This window comes from Arachis hypogaea, chromosome 9 (assembly GCF_003086295.3).
Source record: "Arachis hypogaea cultivar Tifrunner chromosome 9, arahy.Tifrunner.gnm2.J5K5, whole genome shotgun sequence".
Classification (NCBI taxonomy): domain Eukaryota; kingdom Viridiplantae; phylum Streptophyta; class Magnoliopsida; order Fabales; family Fabaceae; genus Arachis; species Arachis hypogaea.
Genome location: NC_092044.1, coordinates 96,126,959 through 96,148,504, shown reverse-complemented (window position 1 = coordinate 96,148,504; position 21,546 = coordinate 96,126,959). Strand labels below are relative to the sequence as shown.

The following is a 21,546-nucleotide window of genomic DNA, read 5'->3' as shown; positions in this document are numbered from 1 at the left end:
ACAGTATGAACTTGAATCATTCATTATCTTCAAGTACGAAATAACTATTCAAAGCTGATTTCACAGCTTGATTTCAAATCTTCAAATCAGATAAAAGAGCATTCAAATTGAATGAATAGAATGCAAAGAACAAAGAGAACATAAAGAAGGAAGAGAAACACAAAGATAGAACAGAACGTGGAGAGGCAAAAAATGCTGTGAAAATAAAAAAAACGAAATCCGCAAGAAAAAGGTAGTTATATATTCGCGCGTTGAGTGAAGAGTTATTTGGAGATAGTGGCGCGTAAGGTAAATTAGGTTAAGGCTATTTGTTTGGACTTGTTTGTGTAATTGACTTGTATGTAGATATGAATTACAAAATAAATTAGTCAAAAATAGTCGTAACTTGACTTATTTAGCATTCCTTATTTGTTGCAACAAATACATTTTAAAAAATACAATGGTCAACAAATAGCAGCAGTTCATAACTGCCGGGAAAATCCTGTCGAATTCAAGGTTAGCTAAATAGCATCAGTTTCAACTGACACTATTCAAAGGATTTCGTTGCAATTATGCCAGTGGTTCAGTGAAACTGCCACAAAATCAAATCTCCACACCCCATAGTGCAACACTTCTTGAAATGTTGGTAATTCGTTTTGTGGCAGTTTAAAATCGCCGCAAATTCCTATAAAAATCGCAGCTAAATCCCATTTCTGTTGTAGTGGTAGTTTTGAAGTTATTGAATTTTAACATGTTTAATATTTAGGATTAGATAAATAAAGACTGTGTTGATTAAGATGTTATGCATTTAATTATAATATAAAGAAGTTATTTTTTATTATAATAGGTTATGAATTACATTTATATTTTAAATAATTTTACTAATATTAAAATTTTTCTTCTAATTAATAATTTATAAAAAAACTATATATATGCATCTCAAAATATTATGGCAGTTTTATTTATGCAGTACATTTCGAATTGAGGCAGTTTACAACTTCCACAAGTACAAAAAAAAAGTTTTCAGTCAATGTATTTTGCAGGGGTTTAAAACCCCCCACAACCTCAATTAAAACCTTCGCAAAACATTGTAGTTAGAAGCCTTCGGAAACCAACGCAATATTAAAAAAACCGCCGCAAATAGCGGAGGGCGAAAAACCGCCGCAACTTCAAAATGAAATAGCGTCGGTTTTACAAAATTTCCCGTAATTAAACTGCAGAACTCCTAACTCTGTCAGTTTATCAAATCGCCATAACACAACTTGCTGAGGTTAAAAACCGCCACAAATATAAAAAATACCTGCAAATTAGCGTATTTTTTGTAGTGATTGACCACTGTAATATATTAATTTTACAACGATTACGGTATAACCGTCACTAAATATCAAACTAATTGTAACACCGCTCTTTTTCACTACATTAACTGCCGCCATTATTTATTTAGCCATGGTTTTTTTTAACCGTTGCTGTCAGTTAGATTTATTTTTGTGATATATATATATATATATATATATATATATATATATATATATATATATATATATATATTAGGATATTATAAGATAATACTATTGTATAATTTAATTTTATTTATGGGATAATATCATAATAAAATTTTTTAATTAAAAAATTATTTAAATAATTTAATAGTAACAGATAATGCTTGAATGTTTGAGCAAAGAAAATTTTATTATATTGAAAATAATAACGAACTAACAAATATCTAATAGTAGATAGATATTTTTAAATGAGTAATGTATATGATCTATTACTAAATTATAATATACATGAAAGAAATGGTCATAATATTAATTTGTCTTAATTAAAAATTTATTATACATGAAAAAATAAAAATCATATTAGTTTCTCTTAATTAAAAATTTATAACCGATAAATTTAATGACCAAATGGTCATAATATTAATGTTATTTATCAACTTATAATATTTATATATAATTCTTTTTTTAGTTGTTCAAGATATTTTCTAACTCAACAGGTTAATAATTAATCTGTAATGAATCTAAACTCTATTTAAGAATTTATTACTAGTCAATAGATTGTTGTATGCATAAGGAGGGATTTAAATCTCTTGACACTTACTTAATCGAGCGAGTGAGTTAACTACTCGACTAACCTATATTGGTTCTCAACAAGTATAATGTAAGTTATAAATTATTTACTATTTTAATATACTTTTTATATTAACTTAAGTATTTAAATGCCTTTTATACTTATCTACCTAATTTTTTTTCTAGAAGACCGAAGTATATATACCTTATCTTAAGGCAAGAAGAACATAGTACACAAGAACAATATAAAATAATATTTTATATTATGTTAAATTAGGAATTAAATTTAATATCCTAAAAAATAATAATTAAGTTAGTAGTTTATTAATTATAAATTTAAGCAATTTAAAATAATATTATTATAGATGCATAAAATTATAACAAAAGTGTAACATATTACTTCGTAATAAAAAGAGAATATGAACTTAGCAACTATTGAGATGAAAGATAATATAGAATAAAAATGTTTAATTATTCTGTCGATCCTTATAGTTTTACTTAATTTTTAATTGAGTTCCTATATTTTTTTTCTTTTCAATTGGGTTCTTATATCATATCAATTTTGTAACTAAGACTATACTGTGATAAAAATATTAGAATTAACAGAATATTCTATTGAACAATACAAAATATTTAGTAAGTATTAGGCATATTCGTTTGGTTAAGCATAAGATTCCATTAATTCTAACGTTTTTATTATGGCAGAGACTTAATTATAAAATCTGATAAGGTATAGGAATTCAATCGGAAAAAAAAGTACAGAAATCTTATTAAAAATTTAGTAAAATTATAAGGATCGATAAAATAATTAAACCAATAAAATACATGTTAAAATCTAAATGCATATTGAAAATAAATTAAACTACACATATATTTATACATAAATATATTAGTAGTTAATTTTAGTGATTGATTTTAGAGTATTATTTTTTTCACTTTTTTATTAGATCCAAACTCCGTAAATACATGTTTTAATCTTTAATGCCCAATTGCTCATAACACATGTTTTACTGTTGATTGTTGAATGAGCCAAACTAAGACCAAAGAAAAAAAATTAGCCAAACTGATATATTCGTTCAAATATTTCATGACTCAGTAGAGAATATGTAAAGCTATCTATGCTGCCAAAACAAGACAAAAGTAAATCAAATATAGTTTCACATACTTATTGTTTAGGAAGGTTATCACGTATACCACTGTATAAACATGAAAATTTTCTGTTCCAATTTTCTATAGTGTACAGATTTAATCTAAATTATGTTAATGGTGTTGATTTGATGGAATAGTTTTTTCGTGTACAAAATGACCTTAACCGTTATGTATCTTAGGCTAATGAGTGCAAAGTAATCCATTATGGGAACATGGGTTGTTATATTCGGATGCATGAAATTTGTATTTTTTTTTTTTGTTATGATGGGTGTAGTAATGGTGATGTGAATTAAAGGGCTGTCAATAAATAGAATGAAAAGTGTTATAAAAAATAGAATGAAATGTATGGTGGTTTATTATGCAGTTAATTTTTTTTGCTGTGTATTTAATTATTTATTCTGGAGCTGAAGTTTAACATGAGGAGTTGTTTTATTCTAGAAGTTGTTTAAAGATTTATCTTTTTAAGTACGATGAAGTTGCACCATAGCTAAAGCTGGAAGAATTGTTAGAGTTTAATATTATAAATTGTTAGTTAATTAAATTAATTTTAATGTTTAATGTCTTAGTTTACTTATGTTAAACAACTTTGAGGTATGAGTGGAACTCTTGTGTACTTTGAAGTAAATTTTTAAATAGTGTGTTTAGGATTTACGTTGGGTAAGAGAGAAGCGCGTTTAAGTGTCTTGAACACTTCATTTTCATGTTTGGAAACTTTTGGAACCTCTGAACACAAAAGTGCTTCTACCTCTGAACCCACGTTCACGTGAAGCTAAAAATTGTAGCTTCTGCGTTCACGTTGATGGTGGCTGGTTATCATTGAAAAATTAGATGAGAAATTTATTTTTTTTCTACCAACCCTACCCTTCATTTTCTTCTATAAAAAGGATACAAGTAAGCATATACTTTTACGTTAGTTCTTTGTAGTTCTTTGTTTCAAATTTTTTTATCAAGATTTTTCAGATTTATTTCAATCACTGTCAAGGTAAATATTTTAATTTTTTAGTATTCTCTTTCATATTTTGATTTTTATGTTTTTTTATTATATCTTTTATTTATATGATAAATAATTTTTATATTATTGTTTAGTGTTCTAATGTTATATATTTAGAGTTCATATTACTTTCTAGTTCATATGAGCTTTTTTTAATTATTTACTAAACTATTTTTTATATGCATATATTTTTATGAAGTCTTTTTTTTGTTCATATGATTTTTATTTATTTTTATTGTATTGTTTTATTCATATAACAAATATTGTTAATATAAATTCTTATTTTTATTAATTTTTATGGTATTTCTTCTTAGTCATGTAATTGCTCTGTCATCTCCTAAGAGAAAGTATAAATCTCAAGTATCCATCCAACAAAGATAAAAAAATATTGTTGGATATCATTAGTTGTGATTATGGTGTATTGTTGCTGATGTAAAGGTGTGTAGAAAAGGTGTTAGTAAAATATTTGTATAGGCAGTTCATATTGGAATTGTCTTGTTGTAGACATATACACATTTATTTGTAATTTTATGGTTTAAGAGTCTCTTTTGATGGCAATGTGGAGGCAGGGAAATCGTGTTCCCTCGAACATGGTAGGACCGACAATGTGAATGTCATGAATTTTCTATTGAGAAAATGAAACTCCCAGGAATGTGTATGTGAAAAATCGAATTTGACAGTCTTGTATTGAAGTATGCATTGTGTGATTTCTCACAACTCCACAAAATATTATACGTGATAAAAATAGAACATTATTATACATACTGTATACATGCATTGGGATTGCCAAATCATTAAACGAATATTAACCAAGGATTACATAATTCATGTATACTTGAAAGGGTTATGCTAGGTAACCAATAATTTTTTTGAATAACATGAACAATCACTAATCAAATTAAAACACACTACACCTCCAAATTACCCACCTAAATCTTAATATTAGAATAACATCTGCACACCTAGAGAAATGAACATCCGATATATCCATTGTTCACATTATTTAGTATTTTCATTGTCTACCTATACTTTTCCTACTTGAAATTATTATGATACAGGTGTAGCAATGATTGTGCCTTTTAAATTTTAAATAACTGATAATTGAATACATAACAAATGTACATAATTCTATAACACGGATTCTTATTCATTTTAAAATTAGGGCTAGGAAGATATTTTAAAAAATTTATACTTTAACGTTTTATTAGAAGTTATTTACGTTAGGTAAATAACCCAAAATTAATTTTTATACTGTATTGGAAGTATTACATTTCTTTTTGTCTTTATGTAAGAAATATGAGTAATTATTTTAAATAATTTCGTTTTCAAATGGCAATATTATTTGTTGGGTAAAAAATTGGAGTAAATGAAGTCATATACATTAGTATCTTCTGAACATGCAAGATTTTAATTAATATTAATTTACTTTAGTCAATTTAGTTCATACCGATTATGTTGTATGATCATTATATTATTTACACCGTGATTTTTTTTATGATGAAAAATAAATAAAAAGAGACTAATTGAAAAGACAATTAAAAAGAAGTGGTTGTTTTTTGTGTTGTTTGAATAAAGAAAAAATAGATAAAAAAAAGAGATAATTGTTTTTGTTAGGATAGAAAAAATTGAGAAGGGATGAAATTATAATGAAATAAAATTATATTAATATGCAAATTATAATAAAAAAATAATAGTGTGTATTATATGTGAAATATTCCAAACATCCTAATTAAAAAAATATATAAATATGTTTTTTGTATAATCTATTTACACATATTATAAATTATTATAATTTTATAAATTTGATTAAAATTATTTTTCTAATACATATAACGTTTAATGTCAATCTCTATTATACCGGTTGAGTTACCTTTTTATTGAGTTTAAACAACTTTATATATCTTTTAAATTAAAATTTCAAAATCAATAATTAAAGAATTAATTATGGAAAAAATGTCTTAAGTTATTTAACATATAGAATGCATAAAATAAATAAATTTGAATTACAAAGGTAAGATTAAAAAAAATTATAGTGTTATTATGTGTAACAATATTAATATAAAAATTTACTTACATTATTTAGAGATTAGTTATGTACAAACGTGATTAACTTTATTTATTATTTTGTCAATTCTATTTAGTTTGAACCAAATGAAAAATTTATATTTAAAACACTCTTTGTTTCCATGCATAATTCTAATAAATAAAAAAAATTATTTCTTCAATCTTATATTGACCATCTGTATTTATATTTAATTTTATTATTTTTAAAAATATTAATTTTTATTTTAATTATTATGTCACCATTATTATTATGTTATCTTATTTTTTTTATTTTATGTTTTCTGTTTCTATTGGTCCCAACAGTAATTAGTTACCACCATATCATTATTACAACCCTCATTTTTGTTTATCATATTTATTTATAACTATCCATTGTGTTTACTTTCACCTAAAGACATCATTTCTTGTTTGATTTGGATATCTACATGTATAACTATTATATGGATACTTATTTTTTACAATTTCTTGTAAAGTTATTTTTATTATGTTAAGAAGACATTTAAAATATCAAGCATTCAGAGTGTTGATTTAAAATGATCAAAATTTATCAACAATTAAAAAAAAAATAATATCAAATATATTATATCTTCTTAAAAGGATAATATTATATCGACATCACTATTAGACCTATTATTAATATATACAATTGACTCATAAAATGATTTACATTGTTAAGTAACTCTCCTATTATTACCAATATTTATAATAATTCTTAATCTTTTTCTAAATGGAATAGATCAACCTGTATTTCTCCAAATGATACAATATTCGAGATTTTGTTAAAGTTTTGTTTTTAAAACAGAATAGTAACTATTAGTTTGTTTGCTTTTGATGTAAAATTTTAGAAATTATTTTTTATAATTTTAAGTTACAAATTTAGGATAAAAACTAAATACATTAGTAAACACTAGATAATTATTAGATAAATAAAAAAATTTATAGGTGATATAAATTTTTTAAGTGTATACCATAATCAAATTTGAACTAGTTTAGGTATAATACTAAAATTATTACGTTATGATTTTGCGTAACAATCAAGATAAAATTTAATAAAAGTTTGTAAATTTATTTATTTTTTCAATTTTTATGAACCAATTGAATAATTAATTTTGGTTTGTGACTAAAGTGTATAGTTTGAAATTTTTTGGGGATTAAAATGGGTAAATACTCTAGAATTTATTCTATTTGTCCATCACTTTTAGTCCTTAATTCAATTCAATTAATTTATCACATTTTGTTTTATAAAATTAAAATAATAAAAAAATAAACACCAAATAGAAATTTTAACAACAAAATATCTGAAAATTTTTAAAAATATGAACAAATTACAATGCTATAAAAATATCACTCATTTCACTGTCACAAAAAAATACCACTCATATGACTTCAAAAAATAAATTAGTCCTTCAACAATTACCACTTCCATCGATTTTATCATGATTGATTCAAATTTCCTCAATTAAAGTGATTTACATCACAAGTAGAAGTCCATTAAGAAAAGGATATTAACCATAGTCATTCCTCAACCCTGGACCGTTATTGTGCGATTAACTGATCTATGATTTAGCAAGTCACGAGTATCCAACTGCACGCCCTTTCATATTTTTAGAGCTTTCTCGGTGTATGCGCTGATTTTGCATGCGAAAGTGATCTTCACGTTAACAGAATGATTAACTAGGACTTATTCAAGTCATAGGGCACTACAAGATTAATATTTATCTGAGGAATTATTTTGGTGAAGGTTTCTAAAAATCTCCACAATACATTTTATTTATGAAAATTTAAAAAACTTCCACTAATAATTAATTAAAATTAAATTTTAGAACAAAACCTAATTTTTCCAATTTTTCAAAACGTGGGACTGAGTTAGCCGAGAGAGAACCATAAGTTTTTTACCGCCATTTTCGCCGTCATTCTCGCTGCCATTTCTGCCGCTGGCACCGTCACTACTGTCGTGTTAGTTGCGGTAGAGATCTTCTAGATCGAGCCACCAATTCTATCAACGCGTTTTCAGATTTGTTCTTCTATACTGTTGTTGCTGCCACAATGGAGTTTTCATCGCCGTTGTTACTGCAGCCATTTCTGCCGTGATAGAACGCTTCTGGATCGAGCCACCTCCTCTGTCAATGCATTTTCAGATCTATTCGCTCCCAAGCTTTTTCTTCGATGTAACTTTCTCTCCCTCCATATTTCTCCTTCGAGCTGCCACTGGTACTTCTTCTTCACTATTAATTTGTTGATATCTCTTCTCTATTAATAAATGTCATTTTATTTTGAAGAATTTCATTTGTCTCTTTACGTTTCTCTGCGTCTTTATTATTTTGGATTTGATTATTTGTTATGATCATGATTCTCTATCTCTCTTTCTAATTGTGAATTATAATTACTTGATTAATTGTTCTCTTGTCCTATTAATTGACATTTTGATCTATTCCTGAAGATACAAATTAGTTTTCCATTTTTCAGAGTATATTGGTTCTTTCAAGTTGCAATATATTGAGCTGTATAGAAAAGAGCAATTTTTCAATACTAATATATAAAATATGTAATTTAAACATGGATTCTTTGTTGTCCCCAATAGAGTGATGGTTATGTTTTCAGGCTGGCAATATCAGCAATCTTCCCTAACTGTGCAATGCACTGTGAAAAAAGCTTTTATTAAAGCAACAAAGCTTGAAAGGAAGGATCTACTATTAGTCGATGCAAGCAGGACCGATACAGCAGTCCATGCCTGGGGTCAGGTCTGACTTTGTTCCTTTCATGTGGTTTCTAGTGGAAACCATTGAAAATTTTATAACTTACCATGCTGTAGAAAATGTGAATTTTACAAATAACTAGTGGTTGATGTATATAATTGTTAGAATCCTTTTCTTTAATTGATAAGAATGACAAGTTGAAGGTAAAAGATAGTTAACAAATAACCATATCTAACAAGTTAAATCTTCACTTTAACAAATAACCACATCTAACAAGGTATCTGCAATGGGATCAGAGTCTCTTTCACTCAGCACTCATCCACTTCTATTTCCGAATCCACTACTAATAAGTGGTATCTGCTAATAATTGTTAATTTTGTATCCTTCACTTCTAATGCACTCAAAAGCTTTTCCATTTCGATTAGATTTACATTTTATTGGATATTGATAACAGTAAATTGGTCATTATAGGATTTTGATTTGGCTGTAATAATTAGTTATCTTGTTTTTGTGTTTATGGATTGTTAATTTGAATGTCAATTTTGTCTATAAATTTGATTCAAATATGGTGCTAATGTCTAACGAGGTATAGATATTATAATATGTAGTACCAATTCTTGATGTTTTATCCATCTTTGGAGAATCAATGAGTGTTAACTTGTTATCTTATTGTTGATCCAATTTATGGTTTGTTGTTCTTACTTAATCAGTTTGATAGAGTAGTTGGATTGGATACATGTTTAAGTATGATGTGCAAGTATGTACATGACCAAATATTTTTTAGTTTTACTATCTTTTAGTTCTACACTGAGACTGTATACAATGGTGTCGTTTGATATATGTAGCCGACTCCCATCTAGTGGGATAAGGCTTATTGTTATTTGTTGTATCATTGGTATCTATTGGTGTTATCGAATATCAATAATATAATGAATGCTTTTGTTTCTTTGTTAAGTTTTCTTTCTAGCGTAAGAATTCTAAATTACTCACTTTGCATTAGTGCAGCAAGATACTGACTTAGCGGTTCGATTCTGCAAGATGTCGAAAATATATCACAAATGGTAGTCTCTATATTTATATGCTTTCAGTTTGAAGTACTTATCTCATTGTGTTCTCAAAGTTTTTTATGTTATCTAATGAACTTTTTCCTATTTGCATCTGTGATGAGCGGATAATTTATACAATTTTTGGCATTATTTTTAGGTAGTTTTTAGTAGGATCTAGCTACTTTTAGGGATGTTTTTATTAGTTTTTATGAAAAATTCACATTTCTGGACTTTACTATGAGTTTGTGTGTTTTTCTATGATTTCAGGTATTTTCTGGCTGAAATTGAGGGATCTGAGCAAAGATCTGATTCAGGCTGAAAAAGGACTACTGATGCTGTTGGATTTTGACCTCCCTTCACTCGAAATGGATTTTCTGGAGCTACAGAACTCCAAATGGCGCACTCTCAACTGCGTTAGAAATTAGACATCCATGGCTTTCCAGCAATATATAATAGTTCATACTTTATTCGAGTTTAGATGACGCAAACTGGCATTCAATGCCAGTTCTATGCTGCATTCTGAACTAAAACGCCAGAAACACGTCACAAACCAGAGTTAAACGCCAAAACATGTTAAAACTTGGCGTTTAACCCCAAGAGAAGCATCTACACGTGTAAAGCTCAAGCTCAGCCCAAACACACACCAAAGTGGGCCCCGGAAGTGGATTTCTGCACTTAGACTTATTTCTATAAACCCTGGTAACTAGTTTAGTATAAGTAGAACTTTTTACTATTATATTCGGTGTCTTTTTTACCATTGGTCTTTTTCGCTATTTTTTGAATTCATATGTCATTTGGGGAGGCTGGCCATTCGGCCATGCCTAGACCTTGTTCTTATATATTTTCAACGGTGGAGTTTCTACACACCATAGATTAAGCTGTGGAGCTCTGCTGTACCTCGAGTATTAATGCAATTACTATTGCTCTTCCATTCAATTCAACTTATTCTTATTCTAAGATATTCGCTGCACTTCAACATGATGAATGTAATGATCCGTGACACTCATCATCATTCTCACCTATGAACGCGTGCCTGACAACCACTTCCGTTCTACCTTAGATCGAGCGTGTATCTCTTGGATTCCTTAATCAGAATCTTCGTGGTATAAGCTAGAATTATTGGCAGCCATTCCTAAGATCCAGAAAGTCTAAACCTTGTATGTGGTATTCCGAGTAGGATATGAGTTGGGATGATTGTGATGAGCTTCAAACTCACGAGTGTTGGGCGTAGTGAGAGACGCAAAAGAATCACTGGATTCTATTCCGACTTGATCGAGAACCGACAGATAATTAGCCGTGCTGTGACGGAGCATTTGGACCATTTTCACTGAGAGGACGGGAGGTAGCCATTGACAACGGTGAAACCCAACATACATCTTGCCATGGAAAGGAGTAAGAATGATTGGATGAAAGCAGTAGGAAAGCAGAGATTCAAAAGGAATACAGTATCTTCACGCGCTTATCTGAAATTCCCATCAATGAATTACATAAGTATCTCTATCTTTATTTTATGATCTATTTATTTTATAATTTTTGAAAACCATTATAATCATTAGAATCCGCCTGACTGAGATTTACAAGATGACCATAGCTTGCTTCATACCAACAATCTCCGTGGGATCGACCCTTACTCACGTAAGGTATTGCTTGGATGACCCAGTGCACTTGCTGGTTAGTTGTGCGAAGTTGTGACAAAGTGTGATTCACGTTTGAGAGCTCCAAGTTTTTGGCGCCATTGTTCATGATCATAATTTCGTGCACCAAGTTTTTGGCGCCGTTGCCGGGGATTGTTTGAGTTTGGACAACTGACGGTTCATTTTGTTGCTCAGATTAGGTAATTTTCTTCTTATTTTATTTTCAAAAAATTTTCAAAATCTTTCAAAATTTTTCTTTGTTTTCGTTTTCCAAAAAGTAATTTTTGAAAAAATCCAAAAAATTAATAAAATCATAAAAACTAAAAATATTTTGTGTTTCTTGTTTGAGTCTTGAGTCAAATTTTAAGTTTGGTGTCAATTGCATATTTTTAATTTTCTAAAAATTTTCGAAAAATTCATGCATTGCATTCTTCATGATCTTCAAGTTGTTCTTAGTAAGTCTTCTTGTTTGATCTTTAATTTTTCTTGTTTTGTGTCTTTTGTTGTTTTTCTTATGCATTTTTACATTCATAGTGTCTAAACATGAAAAACCTTTAAGTTTGGTGTCTTGCATGTTTTTTCTTTTCTTAAAATTTTTTTCAAAAATAAGTCTTGATGTTCATCTTGATCTTCAAAGTGTTCTTGGTGTTCATCTTGACATTCATAGTGTTCTTGCATGCATGATGTGTTTTGATCCAAAATTTTCATGTTTTGGGTCATATTTGTGTTTTTCTCTCTCATCATTAAAAATTCAAAAAAAATAAAAAATATCTTTCCCTTATTTGTCTCATAATTTTCGAAATTTTTGGGTTGACTTAGTCAAAAAATTTTAAAATAAGTTGTTTCTTGTTAGTCAAGTCAAGATTTCAATTTTAAAAATCTTATCTTTTCAAAAACTTTTTCAAAAATCAAATCTTTTTCATTTTTCTTACTATTTTTTGAAAATTTTAAAAAAATTGATTTTCAAAATCTTTTTCTTATCTTTATTTCATGATTTTCGAAAACTTTACTAACAATTAATGTGATTGATTCAAAAATTTGAAGTTTGTTACTTTCTTGTTAAGAAAGGTTCAATCTTTAAATTTTAGGATCATATCTTTTAGTTTCTTGTTAGTCAAGTAATCAATTTTAATTTTAAAAAATCAAATCTTTTCCAAAATATCTTTTTCAATCATATCTTTTCAAAATATCTTTTTCTAAATCAATTTCAAAATCTTTTCTAACTACTTATCTTTTCAAAATTGATTTTCAAATCTTTTTCAACTAACTAATTGACTTTTTATTTGTTTCTTATCTTTTTCAAAACCACCTAGCCACTTTTCTCTTTTTAATATTCGAAAATTCCTCACTCTTTTTCAAAATTCTTTTAATTAACTAATTGTTTCAAATTTTAATTTTAATTGTATTTCTTCTCTTAATTTTTGAAAATCACTAACTTTTTTTTTCAAAAACAGTTTTCGAAAACTCTCTCTCTCTCTCTCATCTCTTTCTATTTATTTATTTATCTACTAACACTTCTCTTCTATTCAAAATTCGAACCCTCTTCTCCCCTCTACCTGTGTTCGGATTTTTTTCTTATTTTCTTCTACTCACATAAAGGAATCTCTCTACTGTGGTAAAGAGGATCCCTATTATTATTTTTTGTTCCCTTCTTTTTCATATGAGCAGGAGTAAGGACAAGAACATTCTTGTTGAAGCAGATCCTGAATCTGAAAGGACTCTGAAGAAGAAACTAAGAGAAGCTAAAATACAACAATCCAGAGAAAACCTTACAAAAATTCTCGAAAAAGAAGAGGAGATGGCAGCCGAAAATAATGACAACAACAATAATGCAAGGAGGATGCTTGGTGATTATACTACACCTACTTCCAATTTTTATGGAAGAAGCATCTCAATCCCAGCCATTGGAGCAAACAATTTTGAGCTGAAGCCTCAATTAGTTGCTCTAACGCAACAGAACTGTAAGTTTCATGGACTTCCATCAGAAGATCCCTATCAGTTTTTAACTGAGTTCTTGTAGATCTATGATACTGTTAAGACTAATGGAGTAGATCCTGAAGTCTATAGGCTCATGCTTTTCCCTTTTACTGTAAAAGACAGAGCTAGAACATGGTTGGACTCACAACATAAAGATAGCCTGGACTCTTGGGATAAGCTGGTCACGGCCTTCTTGGCCAAGTTCTTTCCTCCTCAAAAGCTGAGCAAGCTTAGAATGGATGTTTAAACCTTCAAGCAAAAAGATGGTGAATCCCTCTATGAAGTTTGGGAAAGATACAAGCAGTTGACCAAAAAGTGTCCTTCTGGCATGCTTTCAGAGTGGACCATTTTAGATATATTTTATGATGGTCTATCTAAGCTTTCTAAGATGTCACTGGACCATTCTGCAGGTAGATCCATTCACCTAAAGAAAATGCCTGCAGAAGCTCAAGAACTCATTGACATGGTTGCAAATAACCAATTCATGTACACCTCTGAGAGAAATCCTGTGAGTAATGGGACGCCTCAGAGGAAGGGAGTTCTTGAAATTGATGCTCTGAATGTCATATTGGCTCAGAATAAAATGTTGACTCAGCAAGTCAATATGATTTCTCAGAATTTGAATGGATTACAAAATACATCCAACAGTACTAAAGAAGCATCTTTTGAAGAAGAAGCTTATGATTCTGAGAACCCTGCAATAGCAGAGGTAAATTACATGGGTGAAGCCTTTGGCAACACCTATAACCCTTCATGGAGAAATCATCCAAATTTTTCATGGAAGGATCCACAGAAGCAAGGCTTCAATAATAACAATAGTGGAAGAAACAGGTTTAGCAATAGCAAGCCTTTTCCATCATCCTCTCAGCAACAGACAGAGAATTCTGAGCAGAGCCCCTCTAGCTTAGCAAATATAGTCTCTTATCTATCTAAGGCCACTTTAAGTTTCATGAATGAAATAAGGTCCTCTATTAGAAATTTGGAGGCACAAGTGGGGCAGATGAGTAAGAAAATCACTGAAACTTCTCCTAGTACTCTCCTAAGCAATACAGAAGAGAATCCAAAAAGAGAGTGCAAGGCCATTGATATAATCAAAATGGCCGAATCCAAAGAGGAAGGGGAGGACGTGAATCCCAATGAGGAAAACCTCATGGGACGTCCTCTAGACAGAAAGGAGTTCCCTATTGATGACCTAAAGGAATCTGAGGCTCATATAGAGACCATAGAGATTCCATTAAACTTCCTTCTGCCATTCATGAGTTCTGAGAACTATTCTTCCTCTGAAGAGGATGAAATGTAACTGAAGAGTAAGTTGCTTAATATCTAGGAGCCATCATGAAGCTGAATGCCAAGTTGTTTGGTAATGAGACTTGGGAAGATGAATCTCCCTTGCTCATTAGTGAACTAAATACATGAGTTCAGCAAACTCTACCTCAAAAGAAATAAGATCCTGGTAAATTCTTAATACCCTGTACCATAGGCACCATGACCTTTGAGAAGGCTTTGTGTGACCTGGGGTCAGGTATAAATCTTATGCCACTCTCTGTAATGGAGAAACTGGGGATCTTTGAAGTATAAGCTGCAAGAATCTCATTAGAGATGGCAGATAAGTCACTAAAACAAGCTTATAGATTGGTAGAGGACGTGTTGGTAAAGGTTAAAGGCCTTTACATACCTGATGATTCCATAATCTTAGACACTAGGAAGGATGAGGATGAATCCATCATTCTTGGAAGACCCTTCCTAGCCACAGCAGGAGCTGTGATTGATGTTGACAGAGGAGAGCTAGTCCTTCAATTGAATGGGGACTACCTTGTGTTTAAAGCTCAAGGATCTTCCTCTGAAACCATGGAAAAGAGGCACGTAAGCTTCTCTCAATACAGAGTCAAACAAAGCCCCCACAGTCAAACTCTAAGTTTGGTGTTGGGAGGCCACAACCAAACTCTAAGTTTGGTGTTGAACCCCCACATTCAAACTTTAAGTTTGGTGTTGGGAGGTCCCAACAATGCTCTGAACATCTGTGAAGCTCCATGAGAGCTCACTATCAAGCTATTGACATTAAAGAAGCGCTTATTGGGAGGCAACCCAATTTTTAATTATCTATATTTCTATTGTTTTTTTATGTTTTATTAGGTTTATAATTATGTAGAGTCACAAAACAACTGCAAAAATTAAAAACAGAATAAAAAATAGCAGAAGAAACAGCACACCTTGGAGGAAGAGCTGTCTGGCTTTTAAACACTAGAAACAAGCATCTGTCTGGCGTTTAACGCCAGAAACAAGCACCAAGCTGGCATTTAACGCCAGAAACAAGCATCAAGCTGGCGTTAAACACTAGAAATAGGCTACATTTAGGCGTTTAATGCCAGAAATAAGCTGCAGTCTGGTGTTAAATGCTAGGATTGCCTATAGAGGGCGTTTTACACGCCTAAAAGGTGCAGGGATGAGAAATCCTTGACACATCAAGATCTGTGGACCCCACAGGATCACCTCAGGATCTGTGGACCCCACAGGATTCCCACCTACCCCACTTCCTTCTTCATTCTCACACAACACAACCCTCTCTTACCTCCCTTGGCCGAAACCACACTTCTCTCCCTCTCCTCCATATCTTCTTCTTCTCCTTCTATTCTTTCTTCTTTTGCTTGAGGGTGAGCAACATTCTAAGTTTGGTGTGGTAAAAGCATAGCTTTTTGTTTTTCCATAACCATTTATGGCACCTACGGCCAGAGAAACCTCTAGAAAGAGGAAAGGGAAGACAAAAGCTTACACCTCCGAGTCATAGGAGATGGAGAGATTTATATCAAGGGTCCACAGCTCAGTAGTAGAGCATTTGACTGCACAACAAGAGAGCCCACTCATGGACCTCAATAAGAGCATGAGGAATTCCCTCATCAAGAAATCCCTGAGATACCTCAAGGGATACATTTTCCTCCACATAACTATTGGGAGCAACTAAGGATAGGAGCAGCAAAATCACTAGGGATGAAGCAACAAAGGCAAGGAAGAGACATAGAGGAGCTCAAGAATACCATTGGTCCTTCAAGAAGAAGGCGCTACCCTCACTAAGGTGGACTCATTCCTTAACTTCCTTGTTCTTATCTCTCTGTTTTTCAGTTTTATACTACATGTTTGTCTATGTTTGTGTCTTTATTACATGATCATTAGTATCTAGTGTCTATGTCTTAAGGCTATGAATAATTCCATGAATCCTTCACCTTTCTTAAATGAAAAATGTTTCTAATACAAAAGAACAAGAAGTACATGAGTATCAAATTCATCCTTGAAATTAGTTTAATTATATTGATGTGGTGACAGTACTTTTTGTTTTCTGAATGAATGCTTGAACGGTGCATATTTTTTATCTTTTTGTTTATGAATGTTAAAATTGTTGGCTCTTGAAAGAATGATGAACAAGAAAAATGTTATTGATGATCTGAAAAATCATAAAATTGATTCTTGAAGCAAGAAAAAGCAGCGGAAAAAAAAGCAAGTAGAAAAAGCCAATAGCCCTTAAAACCAAAAGGCAAGGGTAAAAAGGATCCAAGGCTTTGAACATCAATGGATAGGAGGGCCCAAGGAAATAAAATCCAGGCCTAAGCGGCTAAATCAAGCTGTCCCTAACCATGTGCTTGTGGCATGCAGGTCCAAGTGAAAAGCTTGAGACTGAGTGGTTAAAGTCGTGATCCAAAGCAAAAAGAGTGTGCTTAAGAGCTCTGGACACCTCTAACTGGGACTTTAGCAAAGCTAAGTCACAATCTAAAAAGGTTCACCCAGTCATGTGTCTGTGGCATTTATGTATCCGGTGGTAATACTGGAAAACAAAGTGCTTAGGGCCACGGCTAAGACTCATAAAAGTAGCTGTGTTCAAGAATCAACATACTTAACTAGGAGAATCAATAACACTATCTGAACTCTGAGTTCCTATGGATGCCAATCATTCTAAACTTCAAAGGATAAAGTGAGATGCCAAAACTGTTCAGAAGCAAAAAGCTACAAGTCCCGCTCATCTAATTAGAACTAATATTCATTGATAATTTGGGATTTATAGTACATTCTCTTCTTTTTATCCTATTTTATTTTTAATTGCTTGGGGACAAGCAACAATTTAAGTTTGGTGTTGTGATGAGCGGATAATTTATATGCTTTTTGGCATTGTTTTTAGGTAGTTTTTAGTAGGATCTAGCTACTTTTAGGGATGTTTTTATTAGTTTTTATGCAAAATTCACATTTCTAGACTTTACTATGAGTTTGTGTATTTTTCTGTGATTTCAGGTATTTTCTGGCTGAAATTGAGGGATCTGAGTAAAGATCTGATTCAGGCTGAAAAAGGACTGCTGATGCTGTTGGATTCTGACCTCCCTGTATTCGAAATGCATTTTCTGGAGATACAGAACTCCAAATGGTGTGTTTTTAACTGCTTTGGAAAGTAGACATCCAGGGATTTCCAGCAATATATAATAGTCCATACTTTATTCGAGTTTAGACGATGCAAACTAGTGTTCAATGCCAGTTCTATGCTGCATTCTGGAGTAAAACGCCAGAAACACGTCACAAACCAGAGTTAAACGCCAAAAACACGTTACAACTTGGCGTTTAACCCCAAGAGAAGCCTCTACACGTGTAAAGCTCAAGCTCAGTCCAAGCACACACCAAAGTGGGCTCCGGAAGTGGATTTCTGCACTTAGACTTATTTCTGTAAACCCTAGTAACTAGTTTAGTATAAGTAGAACTTTTTACTATTGTATTCGGTGTCTTTTTGACCATTGGTCTTTTTCCCTAATTTTCAAATTCATATGTCATTTGGGAAGGCTGGTCATTCGACCATGCCTAGACCTTGTTCTTATGTATTTTCAACGGTGGAGTTTCTACACACCATAGATTAAGGTGTGGAGCTCTGCTGTACCTCGAGTATTAATGCAATTACTATTGTTCTTCCATTCAATTCAACTTATTCTTATTCTAAGATATTCGCTGCACTGCAACATGATGAATGTGATGATCTGTGGCACTCATCATCATTCTCACCTATGAACGCGTGCCTGACAACCACTTCCGTTCTACCTTAGATCGAGCGTGTATCTGTTGGATTCCTTAATCAGAATCTTCGTGGTATAAGCTAGAATTATTGGCGGCCATTCCTAAGATCCAGAAACTCTAAACCTTGTCTGTGGTATTCCGGGTAGGATCTGAGATGGGATGACTGTGACGAGCTTCAAACTCGCGAGTGTTGGGCGTAGTGACAGACGCAAAAGAATCACTGGATTCTATTCCGACATGATCGAAAACCGACAGATGATTAGCCGTGCTGTAATAGAGCATTTGGACCATTTTCACTGAGAGAACAGGAGGTAGCCATTGACAACGGTGAAACCCAACATATAGCTTGCCATGGAAAGGAGTAAGAATGATTGGATGAAAGCAGTAGGAAAGCAGAGATTCAAAAGGAATATAGTATCTTCATGCGCTTATCTGAAATTCCCATCAATGAATTACATAAGTATCTCTATCTTTATTTTATGATCTATTTATTTTATAATTTTCGAAAACCATTATAATCATTAGAATCTGCCTGACTAAGATTTACAAGATGACCATAGCTTGCTTCATACCAACAATCTCCGTGGGATCGACCCTTACACACGTAAGGTATTACTTGGACGACCCAATGCACTTACTGGTTAGTTGTGTGAAGTTGTGACAAAGTGTGATTCACGTTTGAGAGCTCCAAGTTTTTGGCGCCGTTGTTGATGATCACAATTTCGTCACCACTTTGGTCCTTGAAACTAATTAACACACCAACTCAATAAGACGCTAAAAAAAATTAAAATGGCCTAATAATATGTATCTAATAGAACACTATGCCATTGTTTAACACATGTAGCTACTGTTTGATTTTAAGTAGCTATCCCACCTAGCGGAATTGTCTTAGATGTTCTATTCAATTGAAAATGAAAAACATTAGTAGAAAAAAAAAGAAAAAAATATTAAAGATCCATCTCTTTAATTTTTTTTTAATAATAGGTTTAGGCATGCACATTATTGTTACCTTGATATGTTTCTTATATAAGTTAATATATGTAAGACTCTTCAATTCTCATACACTTATTTAGTAAAGCCATCGATAGTCATGGATCCTTGCTTAATTTTAAATTCCAATTTGGTTATAAATTGATATAAGTATATACAGTTGTGGTAAATAATCCTTGTTTAGTACTTGAAATTCTTGTTTTATAATTTTTATTGTTAGTTGACGCCCAAGGCTATTTAGAGCTATGTTGATTTCGGTCAATTTAACAATTACTTTGTTGCTGGTATATGCCAATTTGATTTTGTTCAAGTAAGTTGTTACTACTTATTTTGTTTTTTGAGAAGAATAGGGCATACTCAGATTTCTAGTTATTTATTGAAGAAAATTATTGAATTTTTACTCCCTACTTTGTAGCCGCTTGCTTGTTAGTTGTTAGTATAAATGGTTATTATTAATCCACTCATCTTTTTTTTTTTTGCATAGAAAATGTTGTAAATCTAAGAATCATATATGATTACACTGGTTAGATCCACTTAAACTAAATAATACAGTAAACGTTTGCTGTTTATTCTCCTCTTTTCTTATTCTAAATACCTTCTTTCTGCTTTCTTGAATCACTTTATTAATGTGTAGAAGTTCTATAACGATGACTTGATAGGTTGTGACCAAAGTTATGATAAATTAAATTGATCATTTTATATATAATTGTTAGTGTATGATTGCTTATGTATATTGATCACTTTATTAATCTTGTTAACTCAAGTGTTTTGACTTCTCTCTGTATATTGAAGTTTCTTCACATGATTAATAGCACATGTATCCTGCTTCTTCCAACAACATTCCTTAAAATGCTTGGTTTTTGAATCAGGAAATATTAGAGTCATGAAAATCACAGAAGATTATTTTTTGCTGATTGTGCAAAAGCTAAAGTGAATAGCAAAGTGTTGAAGTGCAATGCAATACATAATTTTATACACTACAAGATTTGTGACTAATTAGTAGTTTTAGTTCACATCTAACTAACTTGAAATGGTGGCTTTTAATCTTAATACATTTTTTTTTAAAATTCAAACCATATTTTATTTTTTATTTAGTTGTTTAACTTCTTCTTTGAATTTTTTAAAACTTATTCTTCTTCTTCTTCTTCGTTTTTCTTTATCTTCTTGTAGACAATGTGTTTGATAAAATTTTGAGGTTTTGGATGAAGTATCTGAAGCTGGGTTTCTTATTGTACATAATTGTTGTTTTCTCATTTAGAAATTGGATAGTTTGTCATACTTTGCTGGGCAAAGAAGAAAGATGAAAAGGTTCTGGTTCTAGATTTGGGGTCTTTAACCAGCGTCAATGATAGGTGAGGTTCTAAGACTTAAGAGAAAAAAATTAATAATTTATGTCTGATGTTCATTCATATGTTTTCTTCTTAATCGGTTTGCATGTGATTTTCTAACAAATTTCTTTTTTAATTCTGATTATTTATTTATTTATTTATTTATTTCAGGGCACGAGAATTGTTCTATTATTTGAACGGTGGCCAAGTTGATTATGGAGAAGAGCACAACAAGGCTTGTGGACACTCTCAATTTGGAAGAATCTATTAACAAGGTTTGAGAGATCATTCATTCATTCAATGCTTTTTAGTTTGTTCTTGTTTTTTCTGTACCGCACCCTGTTTTGCTTCCTTTGTATTTTTTCATAGTTTCAATGGTGCATTTGTTGTATTATTGGGATGGCAGGGTACTACCCTAAATGGGACGAAGATCACCTTATTCACTTGTAGTTATGTAGAATAATATCATATGTAATTATGTTTGGAACTATTGATATTGAGAGTTGTTATATAGAGTTATGTCTTATATTGAGGAATTGTGTTATAAAAGATTTAGTTTTTAAATTTTGATGTTAAAATTTTT

General features: G+C 31.1%; 1 non-coding gene across 1 annotated transcript; it reads right to left on the bottom strand.

Moving 5' to 3' along the window:
* Nucleotides 1–13,831: 13,831 nt before the first annotated feature.
* Nucleotides 13,832–13,935, bottom strand: LOC112714090 (small nucleolar RNA R71). Its single transcript, XR_003159045.1, has one exon. It is a non-coding gene; the product is annotated as a small nucleolar RNA R71 (small nucleolar RNA).
* Nucleotides 13,936–21,546: the final 7,611 nt, after the last annotated feature.